This window comes from Macaca nemestrina, chromosome 3 (assembly GCF_043159975.1).
Source record: "Macaca nemestrina isolate mMacNem1 chromosome 3, mMacNem.hap1, whole genome shotgun sequence".
Lineage (NCBI taxonomy): Eukaryota > Metazoa > Chordata > Mammalia > Primates > Cercopithecidae > Macaca > Macaca nemestrina.
In genome coordinates, this window is record NC_092127.1 from 117,046,832 (window position 1) to 117,058,705 (window position 11,874).

The 11,874-nt window shown below is 43.6% G+C and overlaps 1 pseudogene; it reads left to right on the forward strand.

Annotated features, from left to right (window-relative positions):
- Positions 1-789: 789 nt before the first annotated feature.
- LOC105463630 (mortality factor 4-like protein 2) lies at positions 790-2,934 on the forward strand (annotated as a pseudogene).
- Positions 2,935-11,874: the final 8,940 nt, after the last annotated feature.

An 11,874-nucleotide genomic window follows, 5' to 3' on the forward strand; every position in this document is an offset into this window, starting at 1 on the left:
TCAATTATTGAGCATCTCCTATGCCAGGTTCTGCTTTAGATGCTTAGGAAACCATGAAAACAAGATAGCTTAGATCTCATTCATTTTGGAGCTTCCACTAGGCATTTGATTCATGTGCAACCAGCTTGTAAAATGTTGGTCATACACAAGTTTTGGGCTCTGCCCTCAAGCAGAGGGGCATGGAGAAGATTATGAGACAGATGATGATAGTAATAAGATGATGCATTGAAATCAGTGCAAATCCATTTCATCTCCATCCCAACCTCACCTTTCCACTGCATCATTGAGTTTGGTGTTCGGTTTAGGAGGTCCTGGATGTGAATTCACCCTCTCTTTGAAATAATAATGGCCCTCTTCTCATAGGGTGGTTGTTCTCAATGACCCCAGCAGACATAAATATCCTGCAGGAGCTTCCATTCTAACAGGGAGATTGAGACAATAAACATAAACACAGGATATAATGTAGCATATAATTGGAAAGTGATGACTGTTATGGGAGAAAAAAATAGAGCATGGAAAAGGGATTGGGAGTGCAGAGGGCACAGTAGTGGATTTGATATTTTAAAAAGAGTGAGAAAGCGACTACTAGAAAGATCTAGATTCTCATTTCAGGTCACCATTCAGAAAAGCTAAGTTTGCTGTATAGTAAGGCTCAGGAGATCTAATCCTGACTGTAGAAACCTCTGATTACAGAATCTTGGATTGTATCTCCCACTTCATCCTTCTAGATCATCCTTTAAGATCTATAAGATTCCATCTGGGAAATCCCTAGGAGTTCTTGGGAAGAAGAAAGATTGTTGGTTGGAATAAAAACAGGGTTGAATGAGTTCCAGAAAGCTGGGTTCTCAAACTTGTGGACAACAATCTGCAGAAGAAGACAACTTCAAAAAACCAACTAGAAGCAACATGCAGAGATGAGAGGGGCTTCCTCAGGAAAGAAGGCAGCTGGTCCACAGCAGAAAAATCTTGAACCACCTCTCCCAGGAATATGGAGGGTCACTCTGCAGAGAACTTCCTCACTTCAGGATCCATGAGGAAGACCAGAAAGAACAAACAGAGGACTCCTGGAAACAGATATGGGGGCAGTACCAGCAAAGCACCTTAGAACCCAAGGAAGGAAAGAGCCTGGGCAGACCTCACTGTTGAAAGCGAGGACACATTTAAGAACAGAATGGACTAGTTTACAATCCCACCAACAGTGTAAAAGTGTTCCTATCTCTCCACATCCTCTCCAGCACCTGTTGTTTCCTGACTTTTTAATGATCGCCATTCTAACTGGTGTGAGATGGTATCTCATTGTGGTTTTGATTTGCATTTCTCTGATGGCCAGTGATGATGAGCATTTTTTCATGTGTCTGTTGGCTGTATGAATGTCTTCTTTTGAGAAATGTCTGTTCATATCCTTTGCCCACTTTTTGATGGGGTTGTTTGTTTTTTTCTTGTAAATTTGTTTGAGTTCTTTGTAGGTTCTGGATATTAGCCCTTTGTCAGATGAGTAGATTGCAAAAATTTTCTCCCATTCTGTAGGTTGCCTGTTTACTCTGATGGTATTTTCTTTTGCTGTGCAGAAGCTCTTTAGTTTAATGAGATCCCATTTGTCAATTTTGGCTTTTGCTGCCGTTGCTTTTGGTGTTTTAGACATGAAGTCTTTGCCCATGCCTATGTCCTGAATGGTACTACCTAGGTTTTCCTCTAGGGTTTTTATGAGATAGGAACACTTTTACACTGTTGGTGGGATTGTAAACTAGTTCAACCATTATGGAAAACAGTATGGCGATTCCTCAAGGATCTAGAACTAGATGTACCATATGACCCAGCCATCCCATTACTGGGTATATACCTAAAGGATTATAAATCATGCTGCTATAAGGACACATGCACACGTATGTTTATTGCGGGCACTATTCACAATAGCAAAGACTTGGAATCAACCCAAATGTCCATCAGTGACAGACTGGATTAAGAAAATGTGGCACATATACACCATGGAATACTATGCAGCCATAAAAAAGGATGAGTTTGTGTCCTTTGTAGGGACATGGATGCAGCTGGAAACCATCATTCTTAGCAAACTATCACAAGAACAGAAAACCAAACACCGCATGTTCTCACTCATAGGTGGGAACTGAACAATGAGATCACTTGGATTCGGGAAGGGGAACATCACACACCGGGGCCTATCATGGGGAGGGGGGAGGGGGGAGGCATGGCATTGGGAGTTATACCTGATGTAAATGATGAGTTGATGGGTGCTGACGAGTTGATGGGTGCAGCACAGCAACATGGCACAAGTATACATATGTAACAAACCTGCACGTTATGCACATGTACCCTAGAACTTAAAGTATAATAATAATAATAAATAAATAAAATAAAATTTTAAAAAAAGAAACTAAAAAAAAAAAAAAAAAAGAACAGAATGGAAGTTAAAGTGAAGATGCCTGAAGAATCGAAACCATGGCTTGTTAGGGACTGGGACTTAGTTACCAAGCAGAAGCAGCTGTTTTAACTTCCCGCTAAGCAAAATGTAGATGCAATTCTAAAGGAGTATGCAAATTGCAAAAAATCACAGGGAAACATCGATAATAAGGCATAGGCAGTTAATGAAGTTGTGGCAAGAATAAAATAATATTTCGACGTGATGTTACACAATTAGGTGCTCTACAAATTTGAGATGCCCCAGTATGCAGAAATCCTCTTGGCTCACCCCGATGCTCCTGTGTCTCAGGTTTAAGGAGCACATACCTACTGAGGTTATTTGTAACAATTGGAGAAATGTTGGCCTATACATCCCTTGACGAGAAGAGCCTTGCGTTATTGTTGGGCTATTTGCATGATTTCCTAAAATATCTGGCAAAGAATTCTGCATCCATGTTTACTGGTGGTGATGACAAAGTAGCTTCTGCTAAGTACTACCACAAAGCCCTGTGCTAGTCTATAGACCACTCCCTGTTATTTGCCTGAGATCTGGAAACACTTTTTGATCTTAGTCTTTTTCTTGTAAAATTGATGTTCTTTAACATTGTTAATGTATAACAGGGCTTAAGTTTCAGTTTGTTTTCTGTTCTGTTTTAAACAGAAAATAAAAGGAGTGTAAGTTCCTTTTCTCATTTCAAAGTTGCTACCAGGTATACAGTAATTAGAACAAAGAAGAAACATTCAGCAGAACACTTTATTGCCTAGTTGACAACACTGCTTGAATGCTGGTGGTTCTACCCCTTTGACACTACACAATTTTCTAATATGTGTTAATGCTACATGACAAAATGCCCTGACTCCTAGTGCCAAAGGTTCAATTTAATGTATATACCCAAAAACCCATGCATTGTTCTTTTTTTTTTTTTTTTTTTTTTTTAATGGTGCTTGAAGTAAAACAGCCCATCCTCTGCAAATCCATCTATGTTGTTCCTTAGGATCAACAATATGTGATTGGCTTGAGCCTAGGAGTTCAAGGCTGCAATGAGCTATGATCCCACCACTGCACTCCACATATATTCTATCTTTGCTCAAATTGTTGAAGGATGGTGGTTTGTTTCATGGTTTTTGTATTTGAGTCTAATGCACATTGTAACACAATAGAGGCAATGCATTATTGTGTAAGCCACAGTTTTCTGGAAAAGTTGATATTACATTTCCTATTACAAATTCCTTTCATCTGAGATTTTGGTGCACCCATCACCCGAGCAGTGTGCACTGTACCCAATGTGTGGTCTTTGATCCCTGTCAGCGTAGCTGTGTGAGTGAAGCGTGTAGGTGTTTGGGAGCAGGGGTGTGTGTGAATGAGTGTGTGAATACAAATTACAAATATAATAGGAATTACATTTCAGATCTTAAAATTTATTTCTAAATTTCAAAGCAAAAAAAGAAAGAAAAAAGAAAAAAGAAACAAAAAGAAAGTGCCTTTGGAGGAAAGACCTAAAGGTGAGGAAGTAAGACATGTGTGGGCTTGTAGGGGAAAAGTTCTCAACAGAGGGGAAGGCCAGAAAGGGCCAGACCAGCAAGGAAAACAGAGGGACCAAGTAGGTCAGTGGTTGGAGTAGTCAGAGATAGCCATGGTGGGATCATGGAGAGCCTTTTGTTCTTGATTTGACCTGATCAGATTTCTATTTCACAAGGATCCTTCTGGCTGCTCTGTTGAGAACAGATTGTAAAGGCAAGTACAGGAAGAATGAACCCAGTCATCACTACGCAGTGGTGATGGCTTGGACCCCTGTGATAGTGGTTGGAATGTGGAGAAGTGGTCAGTTTCCAGTTGCATCTGAAGATAAAGCCATCAGGACTGTGTGATGGGTTAAATGTACAGGATTAGAGAAAGAGCAAGAGAGGAGTCACAGAAGATTAAAAGGATTTGGGCAGGAGTCATCAGAAGATGGAGGTGCCAGCAACAGAGACCTGCGGATAATGCAGAAACCTGGAACTCCTGTACCTTCTCTTCTAGTTTCCAGGGCATCTTCCTGCACGTGTGTAAAACTGGAGGTAGAGGAACAAAGCTGATATGGTCCTATCTGGTGACTGTAGGAGAGACTGACCACTAAGACAATTTCATCCCTCGAGACCTCAGTTTCCCTAGTTATAACATGAGATAGGTCAGTTACATAAGGACAGAATTCCTTTCTCGCTGTTAAATTCGAGAACCTAGATCGGCAATCAATTCTCCAATCTTTCAAGCCTTCTTTTTGATACTTTTTTTTCCTTGGGAAAACATCTCAATAATGAAATCCAATCTTTAAAAATGTTCCTTTTGGTTTTAAACAAAATTATATTGTGATCGGCTTGAGCCTAGGAGTTCAAGGCTGCAGTGACCTATGATCCCATCACTGCGCTCCATATATTTATACACACATATATATGCACTATATACATATACTATACATAGTGATCAAAATATTTGATCAAAATATCAAAAAATGTTTTTAATAAGTCAGCTTCTCTAAAATAAAAATAAGCATGTGTTGCAATTGTTTACACAATACTTTGTTCCAGGTAGGTACATGACTAATCGGGAAACATATCTCCTATGTCATATTTAATCAGAAATTTTGCTCACAAGGTTAAATTACAGCATTCATTTTGTGCCACTGTGAAAATACTCCCTTCCATTTTAACAGGACTAAAAATGCTTCCAAAGCTGCCTAAAAGAATATTCAGCTCCTATAGGTTCTTGCTGCATTTTTATTTCCCTTGGTAACAGCACTTTTGATAACACTGGTAGAAGAAAAGAAGTCACAGTAAAGGAGAAAGATGGAGTATCTGATACTATAATACTAGCCAGATGCTAGAGGAGAATGTAATACAGGCTGAGTATTCAAAATTTGCAACTTTTTGAGCACCAACATGATATCACAAGTGGAAAATTCCACATACAAGTACTTAAAACATACTGCTTTATGCAAAAAATTATTTAAAATATTGTATAAAAAACCTTTAGGCTATGTACACTAAATAAGCTGTGTATGAAATATAAATGAATGTTGTGTTTAGACTTGGGTCCCCTTCCAAGATATCTCATTATATACATGCAAATATTCCAAAACCATAAAAAATCCAAAATCTTCAGACACATCTGGTCCCCAGCATTTCTGATAAAGGATACTCAACCTGTATAAATTATACACAATTTAATTAATTTATTATATACATATGTATTTTTTTTTTAGATGAAGTTTCGCTCTGTGGCCCAGGCTGAAGTGCAGTGGTGCAATCTCGGCTCACTGCAACCTCCACCTCTCAGGTTCAAGAAGTCTCCTGTCTCAGCCTCCCAAGTAGCTGGGGCTACAGGTGTGTACCACCATGCTGGCTAATTTTTGTATTTTTAGCCTAATTTAATTTTGGCCTAATTTAATTTTTAGCCTAATTTAATTTTGGCCTAATTTAATTTAAATCCAGAAATAATCCCTTAAACTTTGTAGCTCACAAACACATCCTCCTCCTTTCCTCACAACATTCCATCAGACTCAGGGAACGTCATCACACATCAACATCATCATAGTTTGTATACTGAGCGCTAAGTATGTGCAAGGCATTGTTCCAAGAGATGTCATGACTTAACTCATTTAATGCTCACAACCATCCTGTGAGAAGCGGGTCATTATTATTTCCATGGTCAGAGAGAAGGTGGATTCACATCCAGGACCTCCTAAACCCAATCCCAAGCTCAGTGGTGCAGTTAAAGAGTGAGGTTGGGTTGGAGATGAAATGGATTGCACTGATTTCAATGCATCGTCTTATTACCGTCATTGTCTCATAATCTCCATGCCCCTCTGCTTGAGGAGAGAGGCGCCAAAACTTGCGTATGACTGGCATTTTGCAAGCTGGTTACACATTAATAAAAGGCCCTGTGGAAGTTCCAAAACGAATGAGATTTAAGCTATCTTGTTCTCATGGTTTCCCAAGCCCAAGTAGAGCCTGGCATACCATAGGCACACTATGGATGCTCCCTGAGTTCATGAACATAAAGATGATCCACAGGTGGGTAAGCAATACTAGGGGCAGGTGAAAGGGAGGACATCGAGGCAATACTCCCAGAGCCCCTCCTACTTAGCGTGTCCAGGCTTCTATATGGGGAGACAGCGCACTCCCCAGACACTCCCGCCCACTCCTTTCTGGCTCGCTGAGTGACGCCAGTTTCAAGCCCCAGCCCACGCCAGGCTCCAATACCAGCAGAGCGGGTCTGCGCCCACTGCGCACCTCACCGAGAGGAAGGCGTTCCTAGCCGGGAGGCGGGGCTCGAGAGGCCGGGCACACGCAGACACACTCATGCTCTCACTACGCACGTTCTCACACTCTCATTCACACCCCACTCACCCTGTGCACACCCCCAGTTTCTCGTATTCCTCACAGTCACACATTCACACACTCATATATTCACATACACCCATGCTCCCAAACACACGCTTCACTCACACAGCTACGCGCACAGGGATCAAAGACCACACATTGGGTACAGTGCACACTAGTCGGGTGATGGGTGCACCAAAATCTCAAATCACTACTAAAAAACCTATCCATGTAACCTAACACCACCTGTTCCCCCAAAAAAACTATTGAAATAATTTAAAAATAAAAAAAGAAAATCTCATTCCCTGCCCTCATTCTAATTCATTTTTCACCTCTTCACACGCCATCACGCCCACGTACCTTAATCTCATTCTCGACAGCACACTCATGCTCGCGCTCATGCACACTCGCCCCCACCTCTCCTTCGCTCTTTACACGCGCTTGCGCTCAGACACACTTAAGGACACCCTACCCAGTTACACTCAGGCATGCGCACAGACTCACACGCGAACTCGGCCGCCTCACTCGCGCATGCGCATCCGTTGCGGAGAGTACGCTGTGCCGGGTGTGGGCGCGGGTGTTTGGTGTTTGGTGGCCTTTGCAGATGGGCTTGTTTTGAGGCTGTGGGGTCAGTGCGATAGCTTAGATTTCCTTGGTTACCCAGTGAGAAATAAGTTAGCCAGGAAGAGAGAGTGGCGGAGACCCAGGGAGACCGAGACTGGAGGAAAGGAGTAGGTTGCTGTTCTAGAGCCGTGGGAGCAAGAGCGCCGGGTAGAGCTGTCGCTCAGAGAGCGCCTTGCGCAGCCCCAGAACCTGTTTACCCTCTTCCTCGGAGCGCCTTCTCCAGCCTCTCATTTCTTCTGCCTCCCTTGGCCTCGCACGGGTGTGGGACCGGGGCAAGTGAGGACGGACTTACGACCGTCCCTGGCCGCGCAGCGCCGGGTTCCCGCGCCCTGTCCCTATGCCCCGGGGACACAGCTCAGGAGGCTGAAAAAGGGAGTCAGCGTTAGAAACTATGGTTGGAATTCTCCCTCTGCCACTTGCTATGTGACCTTGGCCAGGTTACCGTGTTTCAGAGCCTCCGTTTCCTATCTGAAATAAGGAATCATTCATTCAACAAATATTAATTGCCATCCTAATATATGTTACCTCTGGGCTGGACGTTTGGCATACACTGGTGAATATATAAAACAGACCCAGTTTCTGCCCAGGAGCAGTTTGCAGTCAACAAGCACATGGATTGATTATGATGAGGGCTTTTGAATTAAATAATAAAATACTGATTTCATCCACTCCGAATATTTTTCAGCGGTTACTGTGTTCTGGGCACAGTTGAATAAAAACAATCATGTTCCCTGTCCTCATTCTAATTTCAGTCCGTGCCCTTTCTGTCATATGGGCCACATTGGACTGGCCATCAGAAACTTTTAATATATAGGAAAACCACACTAACAAATGGACAGCCAACAAATAAGGAAGTAATAAAAGCACCTACCTCACAGGGTTGCTGTGAGAAAGAAAGGAAGCATTAAAGTCTTAACCCACTGCCAGGCATAGAGTAGGTGTTCAATAAATGCTAGGTGTTATTAGGTGGTTAGTATTGCTTAGTGCCTAAGACTCTCTGCCATCACTAGCTGTGTGACCTTGGTTTAGTCTTTGAACTTCAATAGGTCAAATAGGGTTCTCCGCAAACATAATTCGGATAAAATAATGGCATTTTATCTGGGAGGGCTGTTGTGCGGATTAAATGAGGTCAAGCAGGCAAGGCTCTTGGTTCAGGAACTGCCACATAGTGAGAGCTCGGAAAAAATGTAGCTACGAGTATTGTCATATACTCGAATGGCGACTGTTTTCCTCCTATGCAAAGCAGGTCGGTGTGCAGCAAAGCTGGGAGGTTTCTACCATCATAGGAACGTTTTGAAATGTAGAGCGCAGTCCCAAGTGGGGCGGCCAGGAAGCCAGAGCCTTTGATGCGGGCAAGGAGTAGCGAGGTTCCCCTAGCAGGCGAGGTTAATGTAGCTGCTGAACGCAGGTATGTCCAGAAACCAAAGGCTAGAAAAACCCCACACTGGGTGCCTTCAGGGTGTGAGCGCCAGGCTGTGGAGGAGCCTTAGAGAGCAACACTCGGCCCGGAAAAGGCGCGGGGGACGGACAGATGATTGTGCAGCGGTTTCTTGGCTCCTGGTTGCCAAGCCCAGGGACTCTGATACCTAATTTACAAGCTTCAAGAGCCCATGGAGCTGCAGGTCCCTGATAATAATAAAACCAACAAGAGAAGCCACGAGCCTTACCAGGCACCAGGCCCGGTGTTAGGCAGTCCTTAATTCCTCACAAAAAACTCGAAGACGGCGGCATTTTCTCTATTTTACAGATGCAGAAACTGAAATTCTTTCTCCACTTTCCTTGGTCTCCTTTCAGTTTTTGCAATTAACCAAGAAAAACTCTCCGAGGCTCCCTTGAGCACCCTTCGGTGGCCCGGAACGCATCCCCCATCCCTCTTTCCCAGGCCAACACCCGTACATCTTGTAGGTCTCCGTTTAAATGTCACTTCAAGCTTCGGTTTTATCATCACCCAGAGCCCCCTGAGCTTTTCTTTCATATTCACACGACCTTTTTAACTCACCAGCTCCGAGTTAATTTGTTGACTTGCTTAACCTGGAAACTCCCCGGGTGCGGGTCTTGTGCTACTGAATTCCCTGGCGCACAGCCTGGGGTATATAGTAGGCGCTCAATATACACTTTCCAACTATCAGATGACCAGATAAGGCTCAAAGAAGTTAAATTACTCTCTTCAGATTCCATGATAGGAGGGCGTAGTGGGCAGGATTTATCGTTTATTTCTCAACTACATCAGAACCGCATGCAGATTTCTGGTTGTCTCCTGTCTCTCCCTTCACCTCCACCCGGCCGTGTTCCAGCCTCACATCATTAAATCGAAATCTCTTAGGTAATCAGTATTTTTATAAAGCCCTCCAAGTGATTTTTGTAGATAACCAAGATCAAAAACCAGAAGGGCTGAACTCCTAAAAATTATAAAGGATGGCTCTTATTTTAGTGACTTTCTTTGTTGTTAAGTCTTTGTTCCCATAACTAAGCAGCTATTTTGGCTCCAAGCTTTTAGAAAACTTAGACCAAGGGAAATGGGGAATTGGTATGCATGTGAATAATTCAACCCTTCTCTTACACACTCCCTGCCTCCCCCGCCAGCCCTCCAATACAAAAACCACATCTCTGAATAGGGTAGTAAAAAATAGTAAGTGCCCGGAGAACTGGAGAGGGAGGGAGGGAGGTGAAGCATTTGCTTCAATTATCCGGATAATTGTTCCCCACCTCAGGTCATTGTTACTAAAATGAAACAATATTCTATTGGATACTGTCTTGGCCTTTTCAGGCCTGCTCCCTGCAGTGCCTAGCACACGCTGGGCACAGAGTAGGCACTCAATAAATTTTATTCTGATGACAGAGGAGAGCTCTGAGGGTGGGAGAGGGATGCCTTGTTCAGCTTGAGGATTTGGGGGTGGGCGAATATTAATTAAAGTGAAGTGGGGAGCAGAGGGGCTGTGTGGCAGGCATTAAGCGCCATCAACACTTTTTCCGACTGGGTTGTTCCTGAAATTCTAAGCCAAACCCCTCACTTATTTCTCAGAAGACCTCCCCTACCACTCCCCACCTCCCCGCCCCGCCCCTTCTTCTCAGGGCCGAATTGAACTCTTGCAACTGTGGTGAGCACAAAGGCGAATTCAGGTTTCTCAAAAGCCCATCCGTTCTGAATAAACACCAGGGAGAAGCAAGATTATTTTTGGTGGTGCATGAGCACAGGGCCCACAGCCTGCCCTCCCTCTAGAAAGGCCTTCCCTGGCCTTGCATTAAAACTAACAACATTGGGGCAGCTGAAGGAATAGCCTGGCTCCTGAGCCCCCCATCACTCAAGCAGTGCAAGAATGTGGGGACTAGCTCTCAACTGCCCTCTTTCATCTTGACCCACAGCTTTTCAAGAGGAGCTTGAGTTCTCTATGAGTGTGTATTTGCTAATTGCAGCCGGAGCTTTAATGAGATTCTTTTAACTCCCCCAAGCTCGTCTGCAGGTTATAGCCTTATCTGGGGACCCACGTTTTCCACCCTGGCTACACATCCTGTGAACAATTGCCTCTCCAGAGCCTGAAAGGAGAGCGAGCGCCCCATTTCTGCTGAATACACGTCTCAGTTCATCCAAGGCTGGCGGGCTTTTGATGGCCACAATGCAAGTTACGCCCAAAGAGTGTCTCTTTGGTCAGATCCACAACGCTTGGCTTCACGTTTGCAAGTTAAAAGGGGAGAAACCGGGCTGAAACTCCCACGCCAGTCGCCGGGGACATTTCCCTCCGCCCTGCTCAGAGCAAAACTGGGGAATGGGTCTGGGTGGGGGGAGGAAAGAAAGGAGGGGTAGTTGTGAGGGGAGGGTGGGGGAGAAAAGAGTCCTTATTCTCAACAGCTATCTAGAAGAAGAAAGGGGGGGCATTTTCTCTGGCATTCCTTATTTTTATTTTTTCCATTTTGCTCTGTTGGCAGCTTTACCCAAACAAAAAATAAAATAAAATGAGAGCATTTTCTCCTTGTCTTCACCTAGGTAGCTGCTTTCCTCCAGCCCCTGAAAATGTGACTCCTTCATAAAATCAAAATTTATGATTATTCAAATGTTGGGGACTGTGAAAAGAGAGGAAGAAAGAGAGAAAATTAATATTGCAGCTGTTCTTCTGATTAATGAGAGATAATTGCTCATGAAAAGTCACCCCTGTGGCATTTTGTTGTCTCCTGGATCTTTGTTCTTTTCCACTATTATTGAGGACTTTCTTGAAGACTAAGCGGTTCTTTTCAATTTTTGGGTATTCAGAAAGGGTTGCCTGGTTACAGAGAATGGGGAAATCTCGGGCTATATCGGGTAAGATGTGCCACAGACAGCAATATCACAATGCCACTCGGAGAAAAGGATGGATACAAGTTAACGATGCACTTTCAATAAAACATTCATAGACTTGTTCACGCTTTGATAATGACCTCATTAAAGGGAGCTGGGGGCAAGTAAGTCCTGTCTCCTGTTTGTGTTCGGCTAACAAAACC